Source organism: Zea mays, chromosome 6, assembly GCF_902167145.1.
Source record: "Zea mays cultivar B73 chromosome 6, Zm-B73-REFERENCE-NAM-5.0, whole genome shotgun sequence".
Taxonomy (NCBI): Eukaryota; Viridiplantae; Streptophyta; class Magnoliopsida; order Poales; family Poaceae; genus Zea; species Zea mays.
In genome coordinates this window covers 144,304,999-144,321,485 of record NC_050101.1, presented here as the reverse complement: position 1 = coordinate 144,321,485, position 16,487 = coordinate 144,304,999, and positions in this window count along the sequence as shown.

Below are 16,487 nucleotides of genomic sequence, written 5' to 3'. Positions count from 1 at the left end.
TTGGGATCAGCCCCGGAAGACGACGAACACCGCTCCGCCCGACCCCAGGGCTTGGACTCAGCCCTGGCCTCAGCTGACGGTCTCCGCCTCGCCCGACCCGGGGGCTCGGACTCGACCTCGGCCACGGAAGACAGACTCGACCTCGACCTCGGAGGAGCCTCCACATCGCCCAACCTAGGGCGCAGACCAGCCACGTCAACAGGAGGCGCCATCATCACCCTACCCCAAGCTGACTGAGGCCATGGGGAACAAGACCGGCGTCCCATCTGACTCGCTCCGCCAGATAGGCAATGATGGCGCCCCGCACACTCTGTGACGACGGTGGTTCTCAACCCCCTTACGGAAGCAAGAGGACGGCAGAAAGGACTCGACAGCTCCGACAGCTGTCCTTCCTCCAGGCTCCAGCGCTCCTCCGACGGCCACGACACCACACGAACCGGGCGCCAAAACCTCTCCGGCCGCCATGATGGCGTGTACTTAGGGCGCTAGCTCTCCTCCGCTAGACACGTAGCACTCTGCTACACCCCCCATTGTACACCTGGATCCTCTCCTTACGCCTATAAAAGGAAGGACCAGGGCCCTCTTAGAGGGGGTTGGCCGCGCGGGGACGAGGACGAGACAGGCGCTCGCGTAAGGCCGCTCGCTCCCTCTCCCGCGTGGATGCTTGTAACCCCCTACTGCAAGCGCACCCGACCTGGGCGCGGGACGAACACGAAGGCCGCGGGATTTCCACCTCTCTCACGCCCGTCTCTGGCCACCTTTCTCCCCCGTTCGCGCTCGGCCTCGCACCGACCCATCTGGGCTGGGGCACGCGGCGACATTTCACTCGTCGGCCCAGGGACCCCCCGGTCTCGAAACGCCGACACTTCTCGAGGATTGATTGAGGCACACAACAGTAGATTCCCAGTTACAAAAAAACGGTGGATTCCCGAAATTCCTCCCGCCCACCTTCCATTTATTTAATTGTAAGTTTTTTTTCTAGTTCAGATATGATGTTTGGTTCTACAGAACATATTCAGTGCAGTCAGTTATCTTAGTACAATCGTTCAATAAAGCAATTTGGTGTATCAAATCATTTTAGACGAATAGGGTTAAGTGTAAAATAGCTACTAGGTTTTAGGTAGAGACGTTAAATATAAAATGACAGTCGATGTTGAATTTTGCTTGGGCGCACCAGATCATTTGATTGCACGGTTCCACCAACATGACCGATTGCACATTGAAAGGGAAATAGGCTTACACCTTTTTCTAATTGATTTTAGTGGTTGAATTGCTCAACACAAATAATTGGACTAACTAGTTTGCTCTATATTATAAGTTTTACAGGTGCCAAAGGTTCACAACAAACCAATAAAAAGACCAAGAAGGGATTCAAATAAAGAGAACAAAAGACACCCGAAGGCTGTCCTGTTCTAGCGCACCGGACTGTCCGGTGTGCCACCGGACAATGTCCGGTGCACCAGGGAGCTCAACTCCAAACTGCTCAGCTTCGAGAATTTGGGAGGCGGCTCCGCTATAATTCACCGAACTATCCTGTGTAGCACCGGACTGTCCGGTGTGCCAAGCGGAGCAATAGCTCCAAGCGCCAACGGTCGACTGCAACGCTACAGTGCGCGCCTGCGCGCGCAGAAGTCAGAGCAGCGCCAGAAGGCGCACCGGACAATGAATAGTGACTGTCCGGTGCACCACCGGACTATCCGGTGGCCCACCTGTCAGAAGCTCCAACGGTCAGAATCCAACGGTCGGGTGACGTGGCTGGCGCACCGGACAGTGTCCGGTGCGCCATGCGACAGAAGCCCCCACCAACGGTCACTTTGGTGGTTGGGGCTATAAATACCCCTAACCACCCACCATTCATGGCATCCAAGTTTTCAGCCTTCAAACCTCATACAAGAGCTCTAGACTTCATTCAAAGACACAAACAAGAGATCAAATCCTCTCCCAAGTCCAAAGATCATTCCAATCAAATAGTGACTAGTGAGAGTGACAATTGTGTCCATTTGAGTTCTTGCGCTTGGATTGTTTTTCTTCTTCCTTCTTTCTTGTTTCCAACTCAATTGTAATCAAGGCAAGAGACACCAATTGTGTGGTGGTCCTTGTGGGGACTTAGTGTCCCGATTAATTGAGAAGAGAAGCTCACTCGGTCTAAGTGACCTTTTGAGAGAGGGAAAGGGTTGAAAGAGACCCGGTGTTTGTGACCACCTCAACGGGGAGTAGGTTTACAAGAACCGAACCTCGGTAAAACAAATCACCGTGTTATTCGCCTTATTTGCTTGTGATTTGTTTTCACCCTCTCTTTTGGACTTAATTATATTTCTAACGCTAACCCCGGCTTGTAGTTGTGCTTAAAGTTTATAAATTTCAGATTTGCCTATTCACCCCCCTCTAGGTGACTTTCAATTGATATCAAAGCATGGTACTTCATTAGAGCCTAACCGCTCGAAGTGATATCGGGAGCATCCGCCATGAGGGAGATCGGGACCGGCGACAAATCCGCAAGCTCGGGGAGAACACACTCAAGGGAGTTCGCCCACAAGCACAAGGAGGAATCCTCTTCCTCCATCAAGTCCCAACGGAAGGGTGACAAGAAGAAAAAGATGAAGAAGGTGGTCTACTACGAGACCGACTCTTCGTCACCCTCCACCTCCGGCTCGGAATCGGCATCCGCCACTTCTAAGCGCCATGAGCGCAAGAAGTATAGTAAGATGCCCCTTCGCTATCCTCGCATTTCAAAACACACTCCATTACTTTCCGTCCCATTAGGCAAACCACCTATGTTTGAAGGTGAAGATTGTTCTATGTGGAGTGATAAAATGAGGCATCACCTAACCTCACTCCACAAAAGCATACGAGATATTGTTGAGTATGGAGCGCATGTACCAAAGAAGGGGAACAAGGATTATGATTCAGAGGAGGTCGAACAAATCCAACACTTCAACTCCCAAGCCACTACTATACTCCTCGCCTCTCTAAGTCGAGAGGAGTATAATAAGGTGCAAGGGTTGAAGAGTGCAAAGGAGATTTGGGACGTGCTCAAGACCGCGCACGAAGGAGACGAGGTGGCCAAGATCACCAAGAGGGAAACGATCGAGGGGGAGCTCGGTCGCTTCATGCTTCACCAAGGAGAGGAGCCACAAGCCATGTACAACCGGCTCAAAACCTTGGTGAACCAAGTGCGCAACCTCGGGAGCACCAAATGGGATGACCATGAAATGGTCAAGGTTATTATTAGATCACTTGTTTTTCTTAACCCTACTCAAGTACAATTAATTCGTGGTGATCCAAGATATAAACTAATGTCTCTCGAGGAAGTAATAGGAAAGTTTGTGAGCTTTGAACTAATGATCAAAGGCTCCAAACAAATCATCGAGCGAGGCGCCACCTCCACACTCGAGGTGCAAACCGTCGCCTTCAAAGCGATGGAGGAGAAGAAGGAAGAGTCTACACCGAGTAGGCTTCCCATCGACGCCTCCAAGCTCGACAACGAGGAGATAGCTTTAATCATCAAAAGATTTCGCCAAATCCTTAAGCAAAAGAAGGGGAGAGATTACAAGCCCCGTTCCAAGAAGGTGTGCTACAAGTGTGGTAAGCCCGGTCATTTCATTGCTAAATGTCCATTATCTAGTGATAGTGACAGGGGCGACGACAAGAAGGGAAAGAGAAGAGAAAAGAAGAGATACTACAAAAAGAAGGGCAGCGATGCCCATGTTTGCTGGGAGTGGGACTCCGACGAGAGCTCTACCGACTCTTCCTCCGACGAGGACGCCGCAAACATCGCCGTCACCAAAGGCCTTCTCTTCCCCAACATCGGCCACAAGTGCCTCATGGCAAAGGACAACAAAAAGAATAAGGTAAAATCTAGAGCTTCCACTAAGTATGCTAGTGATGAGGCTAGCTCTAGTGATAATGAGGATGATTTGCTCACCCTTTTTGCCAACTTAAACATGCAACAAAAAGAAAAATTGAATGAATTAATTAGTGCTATTCATGACAAGGATGAACTCTTGGATACCCAAGAGGACTTCCTTATTAAAGAAAACAAAAAGCATGTTAAAGTTAAAATGCTTATGCTCTAGAGGTAGAAAAATGTGAAAAATTAACTAGTGAGCTAAGCACTTGCCATGATGTTATTTCCAACCTTAGAGACGAGAATGCTAAATTAATTGCTAGGGTTGAGAATTTAAATGTTTGTGATGATTCTCTTGTTAGTCTTAGGAATGATAATGCTAGTTTGATTACTAAGATTGACAAGTTAAATGCATCACTCTCTAGCCTTAAAATTGAGAATGAAAAATTAATTGCTAAGGCTAAAGATTTAAATGTTTGCAATGTTTATATTTCCAATCTTAAAGATGAGAATGCTATATTACATGCTAAGATTGTTGAATTAAAAACTTGCAAACCCTCTACATCTACCGTTGAACATGTTACTATTTGCACTAGGTGTAGAGACATTAATGTTGATGCTATTCATGATCACTTAGCTTTAATTAAGAAACAAAATGATCACATAGCTCAACTTAGTGCTAAAATCAATGAGCATGACTTAGAAAATGAAAAATTTAAATTTGCTAGAAGCATGCTCTATAGTGGGAGACGCCCTGATATTAAGGATGGCATTGGCTTCCAACAGGGAGACAATGTCAAGCTTAATGCCCCTCCTAAAAGATTGTCTAACTTTGTTAAGGGCAAAGCTCCCATGGTTCAGGATAACGAGGGTTACATTTTATACCCTGCCGGTTATCCCGAACACAAAATTAGGAGAATTCACTCTAGGAAGTCTCACTCTGGCTCTCATCATGCTTTTATGTATAAGTGTCAGTGTTTCGACCCCGGGGGGTCCCTGGACCGACGAGTAAATTGTCGCCGCGTGCCCCAGCCCAGATGGGTCGGCGCGAGACGGAGCACGAAGGGGGGATCCAAAGGAGGGAGACAGGCGGAAAGGGGAAACCCGCGGCCTTCGTGTTGTCCTGCGCCCAAGTCGGGTGCGCTTGCAGTAGGGGGTTACAAGCGTCCGCGGGGGAGAGAGCGAGGGACTCTACGCGTCGTCCCGTCCTCCCGTGCGGCCAACCCTCCCGTGTAGCCCCCGAGGCCTCGGAGGAGTGGTTTGACTCCTCCGAGGTCTTAATGCCTCGCGCAATGCTTCGGCTGGTCTGGTCGTTCCCTCATGCGAGCTGGCCGTAGCCCGGGTGCACGGTCGGGTCCCAAGTTCTCGGGCTGGTATGTTGACGCTGTCAACGGTTTGGCCGGAGCCGGGTTTGCGAGAGCAGCCCCCGAGCCTCTGCACAGGGCGAGAGGACGGTCAAGGACAGACTCGACTTTTTTACATACGCCCCTGCGTCGCCTTTCCGCAAGGAGGAGGGGGGGAAGCACCACGTTGCCCTCGGAGGGCGCCAAACATGGTGTCTCCAGTGAGCTCCTGGCGGGTAATCCGAGCGGACGTCCGTGCCCCATTTGCTAGGGGTCGGCTAGAGGCCCAGAGGCGCGCCCAAAAGTACCTGCGGGTGATCTGCCGGACCCGGTCCCCTGTCGACGGGGTCCGAGGGCTCGATGTCTCCCTCTGATGGGATTCCGTTACAAGATCGTTCCCGTTGGTCTCGGAAATGTCCTAGGGTACCTCGGGAGCACATCCCGAGCCTTGGTTATGTATCGAACGTACCCATGGTCATCCCTCGCTCTATGTCTGAGGCGGCTGTGAACCCTTCGAGGGCCAGCCTACGAACCCCTGATCAGTAGTGGGTGTGGAGCCCGAGTGGCCTGAGGCGGCCGTTGAACCCTTCCGAGGGGCCGGCCTTCGAACCTCTGACAAGTAGTGGGTGTGGAGCCCACACGCTCTGAGGCGGCTGTTGAACCCCTCCGAGGGGCCAGCCTTTGAACCTCTGATCAGTAGGGAGGCTCGGAGCCTGGTTCCTTCACGGAGAAGGATCCTTTTCGGGGTATCCCCCTTTCCCGGTCCCTGTTGTAAGAGAGAGAAAGAGGAAAAGGAAAAGGATACGAAATCGAATGACGTGGCGTACCTTTTTTGACGCGGTCATTACGGTGAAGGCGAAGCGTCGCTTGCTTCTCCTGCCAGGGGCGCCGCCTGTCGCGCCGCGGAGTTAATGCGACGGAGCGGGCGGTTCGCGAGGTGGCCGTTGTGCGTGCGCGAGCCGTTCGAGGAACGGAACACGGGCGCGCCGTCTTCATGCCGTGAGAGAGGGTTCTCTCGCTGCCACCGGATGGGACGTAAGCTTTGCTGACGACGTGACCGCTGCTCCTGCCCGCTGCCACCGCCATTACTGCCGGCCCATTTTTGGTCGTGTTGACCGTCGCGCCAGGCTGGCGCTGCTGGGTCATGCGTAGGGTTGCCTCGAGTCGTGGTACCGGTTCCGCAGTCAAGGAGGCGTGGCAGTGGCGCGAGTGGCGGTGTAGTTGCTCGCACGTAGCATCCGGTGCGCCGGTTGCATGACGCGTGGGCCTGGGCCCCCATGCTGGGCGTGTTGGAAGTCGGAGAAGTGCGCCCACTTGGCGCGGTTGCATGCTGCCTGCATGGCTGCCCGCCCTTTCACCCGCTGGTCTGGGCGAAAGTGGAGGGACGTTTGTAACCGCTGGACGGTTGCATGCACCGCACGCGGCGGTTTGTCTTCTTCTGCCCTGGGCTAGCTTGCATGACGCGTGGGACCCAGCCCCCGCGCCGTAGGGGGAGGGCCTTGGAGCGTGTTGGAGAAGACTCAGCCCACGACGGCTGGGGACGCAAGTAGGGAGAGTCGCCTTTAAAAGGAGGGTGACCCCCTTGAAAGGTGACCATGTCTTCGTGCTCCCTTATGCATCGTGTCTTTCCACCTTCCGAGCCCCCGGATGGGGGATGCCCGCAGTGCTTCCGCCTTGTCGTTGGAGGAACGCAACTCCGCGGGAGTTGGTACCTTTCAGCCATCGTTCGGCTTCAAGGATTTTCATCACGCGGCCCGACTGCATCCCCTCGCCGGTGGTCACCCGAGATGGCGACCACCAGCCCCTGGATGGGGAGAAGCAAGTCGGGCTGCGATCTTGGTCCCGCCCTCAGCTTCAAGGATGTTCATCATCCTTGCTGGGGCGGAGAGCGAGGCGAGCCGGGGCTCTATCTCCTGCGTGGGCCAGCTGGTCGGCTTCTCCTTCGGCGTTCGAGGGAGAGGGCGCTCACTGGCCCTGCAGGCGGGTTGGACTTCGACAACGCGGGGCTGGTCGACGGCGGGCGTCGTCAGCCTCAGCGCGTCGGGCTCGCCAGCTTGGCTCCCGGTGCCCCCTCCTGCCGGAAGGGCGATTGTCGCGCCGTGCGCACGGGAGGACCACCCAAGACGTCGCGCGCTGCCAGGGCGGCGTTCGTGTTCTGGGGCGGTCCTGCCTTTGCACCGGTACGGCGCCCCCGCGCGTAGGTCGATGCTCCGCTCGTCCGGGAGGATCCGAGTGGGGATCTGCCGGTGGGCTGACGGCCCCTGTCGTCGGTGCCGAGGCGGAGGCGGCTCGAGAAGCCCCCGTCGCCGACGGGATCACCGCCACCATCCGCGCTTCGGGCCTCCGGCTCTTTGTACTTGTCCTCGCCCCTCGGGCGTCGGCGTGGGCGAGGGCAAGGTTGCAGCGGCGTTCGCCCTGAGGCCATCGCTGCTGCAGTTCGGCCACCCGGAGCGGGGGCCGTTGTCGTTGCTGCCGGAGCGGGCGACGGCGAGCCATCCGTCAGTCTTCTGTTACTCCGCATGCCCCCCAATCGAGTGGGGTTGTTCGTACCTGCGGAGGTAGAACCGGAGTTCCATTTGTAATGGCACCTTGAATGCCGGTCTTTTGTTCATTGTGGCTGTCGGGGCCTGAACATGTATGTATTTTTGGTGCGGAGCCGTGTTTTTTCCTCATTTTCGAGCACTAAGACTCGCCTGTTGGTTGTCTGAACCGCTTCACCAAGCGTGAGTCGCCCCGTGCAAAGGTGACGAGTGAGGTATCCATATCCCGGAGGCGTAGGAGTCCCTCGGCTCGGTCGACCTTGCTGTCCGAGGCTTCTCTTGCTTAGTTAAAGGAACCCCTCGACCGCTCTTCGATGAGCCGAGGCCAGGGGTAGCGGTGTCAGCATGGGCAGAGGCAGAGTCGTCTCAAAAAGAAGACTTGGTCGGCCGGAGCCTGGCCGGGTCGTCCGTTAGCGGGACCGACGCCGGAGTTGATCTGCCGAGGCCTCGGGCCGGGCTGATGTCTTCGGGGGACAGCTGGCCGAGGCCTCGGGGTGACCAGCCGAGCCGCCTGCTCGAGCCAGATTCTCGGAGAAGACTCTGGCGGCGATGGCCCGGACATGATGATGACGTCGTCCTTCAGAGTGGAGATCCTCGGACCGTGTCGCCGTCCGAGGCTAGGTCGGACCTCGCCGAAGGTGCAGTTGACGCCGAGGGTGCTGCTGCTCCCTTCAACCGTCAAGATCCGGCCCTGCAGGATCGGATTATCTTGTAGTGTGTGTTTTCTGCGGCCGCCGAGGCCCAAACACACCCTCGCCGTGTTGTAAAGCTGCACTTCTTTTCCTCTTGTTTTGAGTATCTGGACTTTTTCGTCGGTAACAGAATTGTTTGTGCGAGCGAGAGTTGCTTTTCACGGAAGGTGATGAGTGAGGTATCCGTATCCGGGAGGCGTAGGAATCCCTCGTCTCGGTCGGCCTTGCCGCTTACGCGCGCTCTTGCCCGTCCATAGGGTTCTGCCACCGACGCAGTCGAGAAGGCCCGAAGAATCGCTTCAGCAGAAGAGCTTTCGAGCGTGAAGACTTGCTCGGTCCGCGGAATCACTTATCCGAACGCGAGTTACTTATCGCAGAAGGTGATGAGTGAGGTATCCGTATCCCGGAGGCGTAGGAGTCCCTCGGCTCGGTCAGCCTTGGCTTCTTACATGTACTCCGTCGTTTTCAGGATCCACTTTTGAAGTAGTCGAAAAGCACGAAAGATATTCTGGCAGAAAGGATCTTTTTTCGAGGAAAAATTTCGACGCAGAGGGGGTTCCCCCCTTTTAGCCCCCGAGGGAGGGTCGGGCTTTGCCGAGGCAAGGCTGACCCTTCCTTGACGACTAAACTTTGCGTGGGAGCGAGGTATATGAACAACTTGAAAGCATCTTAAGGGTAGAAGTGACGTAGCTGTTGGATGTTCCAAGCGTTGCTGTAGACCTCGCCTTGACTGTTGGCCAGCTTGAACGTTCTGGGCTTCAGAACTTTGGCGATGACGAACGACCCTTCCCAGGGAGGCGTGAGCTTGTGCCGCCCTCGGGCGTCTTGTCGCAGCCGAAGCACCAGGTCGCCCACCTGGAGGTCTCGGGACCGGACCCCTCGGGCGTGGTAGCGTCGCAGGGACTGCTGGTACCGCGCCGAGTGTAGTAAGGCCATGTCCCGAGCCTCTTCCAGCTGGTCCAGCGAGTCTTCTCGACTAGCTTGGTTGCTTTGGTCAGCATAGGCCCTCGTCCTCGGGGGACCGTATTCTAAGTCTGTGGGCAAGATGGCCTTGGCCCCATAGACTAGAAAGAACGGCGTGAAGCCCGTGGCTCGGCTTGGTGTTGTCCTCAGACTCCAGACCACCGAGGGGAGTTCCTTCATCCATCGCTTGCTGAACTTGTTGAGGTCGTTGTAGATCCGAGGCTTGAGTCCTTGTAGAATCATGCCGTTGGCACGCTCCACTTGCCCATTCGTCATGGGGTGAGCCACGGCGGCCCAGTCCACCCGGATGTGGTGATCCTCGCAGAAGTCCAGGAACTTTCTGCCGGTGAACTGGGTGCCGTTGTCGGTGATGATGGAGTTCGGGACCCCGAAACGATGGATGATGTTGGTGAAGAACGCCACCGCCTGTTCGGACCTGATGCTGTTTAGGGGTCGGACCTCGATCCACTTGGAGAATTTGTCGATGGCGACCAACAGGTGCGTGTAGCCCCCGGGTGCCTTCTGCAAGGGGCCGACGAGGTCCAGACCCCACACAGTCAAAAGGCCAGGTGATGGGTATCGTCTGTAGAGCCTGAGCGGGCAGGTGGGTCTGCCTCGCGTAGAACTGACACCCTTCGCAGGTGCGGACAATTCTAGTGGCGTCGGCCACCGCCGTTGGCCAGTAGAAACCTTGTCGGAATGCGTTTCCGACAAGGGCTCGAGGTGCCACGTGATGGCTGCAAGCCCCCGAGTGTATCTCTCGCAGGAGTTCCTGACCCTCGGCGATGGAAATGCATCGCTGGAGGACGCCTGAGGGGCTACGGTGGTAGAGCTCCTTCCCATCTCCCAGCAAGACGAACGACTTGGCGCGCTGCGCCAACCGCCGAGCTTCGGCTCGGTCGAGGGGTAGCTCTCCTCGGTGGAGATATTGCAGGTACGGGGTCTGCCAGCTTGATTAGGTGTGACCCCGCTCTGCTCCTCCTCGACGCGTAGTGGCTCACCCTCGGGGGCCGAGGGTACCTCGGGCTGAACCGAGGGTGTCTCGGGCCGAGCTGAGGGTGCCTTGGGCTGAGCCGAGGGTACCTCGGGCTCGGACGTGTCGTCGATCTTGACGGAGGGTTGATGCAGGTCTCGGGAGAAGACGTCCGGGGGAACCGTTGTTCGCCCCGAGGCTATTTTAGCCAGCTCGTCCGCAGTCTCGTTGTAGCGCCGGGCGATGTGGTTGAGCTCGAGCCCGTAGAACTTGTCTTCCAGGCACCGAACCTCATCGCAGTAGGCCTCCATCTTTGGGTCGTGGCAGTGGGAGTTCTTCATGACTTGGTCGATGACGAGCTGCGAGTCACCGCGAGCGTCGAGGCGTCGGACCCCTAGATCGATGGCGATCCGCAACCCGTTGACCAGAGCCTCGTACTCAGCCACATTGTTGGACGCCGGGAAATGGAGGCGTAGCACGTAGCGTAGGTGCTTTCCGAGGGGCGAGATGAAGAGTAGGCCCGCGCCTGCCCCTGTCTTCATCAGCGACCCATCGAAGAACATGGTCCAGAGTTCCGGTTGGATCGAAGCTGTTGGGAGCTGGGTGTCGACCCATTCAGCCACGAAGTCCACCAAGACCTGGGACTTGATGGCCTTCCGAGGGGCGAACGAGATCGTTTCGCCCATGATTTCCACCGCCCACTTCGCGATTCTACCCGAGGTCGCTCGGCACTGGATGATCTCCCCCAGGGGGAAGGATGACACCACAGTTACCGGATGAGACTCGAAGTAGTGTCGCAACTTCCGCCGCGTCAGGATCACCGCGTAGAGTAGCTTCTGAACTTGTGGGTAGCGGATTTTGGTCTCGGACAGTACCTCGCTGATGAAGTAGACTGGCCTCTGGACGGGCAATGCATGCCCCTCTTCTCGTCTCTCAACCACAATCGCGGCGCTAACCACCTGGGTGGTCGCGGCGACATAGATCAAGAGGGCTTCTCCGGCAGCAGGGGGCACCAAGATGGGTGCATTCGTGAGGAGCGCCTTCAGGTTCCCGAGGGCTTCCTCGGCCTCAGGGGTCCAAGTGAAGCACTCGGCCTTCCTTAAGAGGCGGTACAGAGGCAGACCTCTTTCGCCGAGGCGTGAGATGAAGCGGCTCAGAGCCGCAAGACATCCCATGATCCTCTGTACGCCCTTCAAGTCCTTGATGGGTCCCATGCTGGTGATGGCTGCGATCTTCTCCGGGTTGGCTTCGATGCCCCGCTCGGAGACGATGAACCCCAAGAGCATGCCTCGGGGTACACTGAAGACACACTTTTCGGGATTGAGCTTCACGCCTTTCGCCTTGAGACATCGGAATGTCACTTCAAGGTCAGAAAGGAGGTCGGAGGCTTTCCTCGTCTTGACTACGATGTCATCGACGTAGGCCTCGACCGTCCGGCCAATGTGTTGGCCGAACACATGGTTCATGCACCGCTGGTACGTCGCACCCGCATTCCTCAAGCCGAACGGCATGGTGACATAGCAGTACATGCCGAAGGGCGTGATGAAAGAAGTCGCGAGTTGGTCGGACTCCTTCATCCTGATTTGGTGATACCCTGAGTAGGCATCGAGGAAAGACAGAGTTTCGCACCCAGCAGTGGAATCCATGATTTGATCGATGCGAGGCAGAGGGTAGGGAACCTTCGGACATGCTTTGTTTAGACCAGTGTAGTCTACACACATCCGCCATTTCCCTCCTTTCTTTCTCACAAGCACAGGGTTGGCAAGCCATTCGGGATGGAATACCTCTTTGATGAACCCTGCCGCCATCACCTTGTGGATCTCCTCGCCTATGGCTCTGTGCCTTTCTTCATCGAATCGGCACAGAGGCTGCTTGACGGGTCGGGCTCCGGCTCGGATATCCAGCGAGTGCTCGGCGACATCCCTCGGTATGTTGGGCATGTCCGAGGGACTCCATGCGAAGACGTCGGCGTTCGCGCGGAGAAAGTCGACGAGCACTGCTTCCTATTTGGGATCGAGCTCGGAGCCGATCCGGATCTGCTTGGAGGCGTCGCTGCCGAGGTCGAGGGGGACGGACTTAACCGTCTCCGCTGGCTCGAAGTTGCCGGCATGGCGCTTCATGTCTGGCACCTCCTTAGAGAGGCTCTCTAGGTCGGCGATGAGGGCCTCGGATTCGGCGAGGGCCTCGGCGTACTCCACGCACTCGACATCGCATTCGAACGCGTGTCGATACGTGGGGCCGACGGTGATGACCCCGTTGGGGCCCGGCATCTTGAGCTTGAGGTAGGTGTAGTTGGGGACGGCCATGAACTTCGCATAGCATGGCCTCCCCAGTACTGCGTGGTAGGTTCCTCAGAACCCGACTACCTCGAACGTGAGGGTCTCCCTTCGGAAGTTGGAGGGTGCTCCGAAGCAGACAGGAAGGTCGAGTTGTCCGAGGGGCTGGACGCGCTTCCCGGGGATGGTCCCATGGAAAGGCGCAGCGCCTGCCCGGACCGAGGACAGATCAACACGCAGGAGCCCGAGGGTCTCGGCGTAGATGATGTTGAGGCTGCTGCCTCCGTCCATGAGGACTTTGGTGAGTCTGACGTCGCCGATGACGGGGTCGACAACGAGCGGGTATTTCCCCGGGCTCGGCACGTGGTCGTGGTGGTCGGCTCGGTCGAAGGTGATGGGCTTGTCGGACCAGTCTAGGAAGACTGGCGCCGCCACCTTCACCGAACAGACCTCCCGATGCTCTTGCTTGCGGTGCCGAGCCGAGGCGTTCGCCGCTTGCCCACCGTAGATCATAAAGCAGTCGCGGACCTCGGGGAACTCTCCTGCCTGGTGATCTTCCTTCTTGTCATCGTCGCGAGCCCTGCCACCCTCCGCGGGTAGCCCGGCCCTGTGGAAGTGGCGCCGAAGCATGGCGACTCCTCAAGGGTGTGCTTGACGGGCCCCCTGGTGATAGGGGCACGGCTCCTTGAGCATCTTGTCGAAGAGGTTGGCACCTCCGGGGGGTTTCCGAGGGTTCTTGTACTCGGCGTCGGCGACAAGGTCCGTGTAGGCGGCGTCGCGTTTCGCTTGCGACTTCCTCTTGCCCTTCTTCTCGGTGCCGCGCTGAGTTGACGCCTCGGGGGCATCTTCCGGTGGGCGGCCCTGGGGCTGCTTGTCCTTCCGGAAGATAGCCTCAACTGCCTCCTGGCCAGAGGCGAACTTGGTGGCGATGTCCATCAGCTCGCTCGCCCTGGTGGGGGTCTTGCGACCCAGCTTGCTCACCAGGTCGCGGTAGGTGGTGCTGGCGAGGAATGCGCCGATGACATCCGAGTCGGTGATGTTGGGCAGCTCGGTGCGCTGCTTCGAGAATCGCCGGATGTAGTCCCGGAGAGACTCTCCCGGCTGCTGTCGACAGCTTCGGAGGTCCCAGGAGTTTCCAGGGCACACGTACGTGCCTTGGAAATTGCCGGCGAAGGCTTGGACCAGGTCGTCCCAGTTGGAGATCTGCCTCGGGGGCAGGTGCTCTAGCCAGGCGCGAGCGGTATCGGAGAGGAACAGGGGGAGGTTGCGGATGATGAGGTTGTCATCGTCCGTTCCACCCAGTTGGCAGGCCAGCCGGTAGTCCGCGAGCCACAGTTCCAGTCTCGTCTCCCCCGAGTACTTTGTGATAGTAGTCGGGGTTCGGAACCGGGTCGGGAACGGCGCCCGTCGTATGGCGCGGCTGAAAGCCTGCGGACCAGGTGGTTCGGGCGAGGGACTCCGATCCTCCCCGCTGTCGTAGCGTCCCCCACGCCTAGGGTGGTAGCCTCGGCGCACCCTCTCGTCGAGGTGGGCCCAACGGTCGCGGTGATGGTGCTCGTTGCCGAGGCGACCCGGGGCCACAGGCGCTGTGTTGCGCGTGCGCCCGGTGTGGACCGAGGCTTCCCGCATGAATCGGGAAGTCTCGGCGCGATGTTCCGAGGGGTACCCCTGCCTTCGGAAGGTGGAGCTTTCGGCCTGTCGGACCGCGGCGTCCTCCAGGATTCTTGAGCTCTCCCTGGATTCGCCGCCCCTCGGTGGTGGATGGCTCCGGCATCGCGCGAAGGAGCATTGCCGCTGTAGCCAGGTTCTGGCCGACCCCACTGGAAGCGGGTGGTGGCCTCATCCTGACATCGTCGGCGATGCGGTGCTGGAAGCCCTAGGGTAGATGACGCATTTCTCCGGCCGGAGGTTGGCCCGCCCATTCCTGCCCGACGTCCCGGCGGATCGGCTCAAGTGCTCCTGCTCCCTCGTCGAGCCTGGCCGGCACCCCACGGATTTGCTCGAGCTGTGGGACATGACCCCCCGCCTGAACGGGGACCATTGCTAGCTCCCGTAGGATGTCAACGCGAGGCACAGGCCTAGGGAGATCACCGTTCCCCGGCATACCAAGATGGTTGCCTTCAGAGGGACCCCCTAGATCGACGTGGAAACATTCGCGACTCGGGCCGCAGTCCTCGTCGCCGAGGCTGCGGCTACCGTCGGAACAGTCGGAAAGGCAGAAGTCGCATGCGGTCATGAAGTCCCGCATGGCACTGGGGTTACCAAGTCCGGAGAAATCCCAACAGAAATCGGGCACGTCGTCTTCCTCGAACCCAGAGGGCCCGTAGGTCGAGACGTCCGTCAGCCGGTCCCAGGGTGACCGCATACGAAACCCCAGAGGGTTTGGACTCGCCTCTACGAGGGCGTCCGCCAAAGCGAAGTCGCTTGGCGGGTCGAGGCTGAATCCAAGAGGCGTGAGATGGGAATCGATCGGTACCTCTTGGTCGACGGGCGGTGATGAAGTCACGTCAGGGACTGACTGCGCCGTCGTCTCAGGTACGAGGGTGACGCCCAACAAGCCTTTCGCGAGCGTGCTGGCGTCGTCCGTTTGCTCGGAATTGGCGTGTTGCGGGGAGACGGCGCTCGTCTTCGTCTCAAACGCGAGGTCGATGCCCGACGCGCCCCCCGATGGGGCGCTGGCGCCGTCGACTCGCTCGACAGCCGACGAGGCGCTGCCTCCTGCTTGGCCTTGGTTGCCCTGCCTCCTCCTCCGTTGGCGGGGGAGAGGACGGGGTGAGCTCAAATGTTGTTCTTCCACCACGCGGGGAAGACGTCGTCGATTCCGCCGCCGGCGGGCGGGCTGTCGGCCGCCATTGTCGTTGTCGCACGTTGGGGGAAGGAGTATCATGTCGTAGCTGCCGTCGAGGGACATGAACTCAAGACTCCCGAAAAGGAGCACCGTCCCGGGCTGGAAAGGTTGCTGAAGACTGCCCATCTGGAGCTTGACGGGAAGCTGTTCGTCAACACGCAGCAGTCCCCTACCTGGCGCGCCAACTGTCGACGTTTCGACCCCGGGGGGTCCCTGGACCGACGAGTAAATTGTCGCCGCGTGCCCCAGCCCAGATGGGTCGGTGCGAGACGGAGCACGAAGGGGGATCCAAAAGAGGGAGACAAGCGGAAAGGGGAAACCCGCGGCCTTCGTGTTGTCCTGCGCCCAGGTCGGGTGCGCTTGCAGTAGGGGGTTACAAGCGTCCGCGGGGGAGAGAGCGAGGGACTCTACACGTCGTCTTGTCCTCCCGCGCGGCCAACCCTCTGTAAGAGGGCCCTGGTCCTTCCTTTTATAGGCGTAAGGAGAGGATCCAGGTGTACAATGGGGGGCGTAGCAGAGTGCTACGTGTCTAGCGGAGGAGAGCTAGCGCCCTAAGTACACACCATCGTGGCGGCCGGAGAGGTCTTGGCACCTGGTTCGTGTGGCGTCGTGGCCGTCGGAGGAGCGCTGGAACCTGGCAGAGGGACAGCTGTCGGGGCTGTAGAGTCCTTGCTGACGTCCTCTTGCTTCCGTAAGGGGGCTGAGAGCCGCCGTCGTCATGGAGCGTGCGGGGCGCCATCATTACTTGTCTGGCGGAGCGAGCCAGATGGGACGCCGGTCTTGTTCCCTGTAGCCTGAGTCAGCTTGGGGTAGGGTAATGATGGCGCCTCCTGTTGACGTGGTCGGTCCGCGCCCTAGGTTGGGCGATGTGGAGGCTCCTCCGAGGTCGAGGCTGAGTCTGTCTTCCGTCGGCTGAGGTCGAGTCCGAGCCCCTGGGTCGGGCGGAGCAGAGTTTCGCCGTCTTCCGGGGCTGAGCCCGAGTCCGAGCCCTGGGTCGGGCGGAGC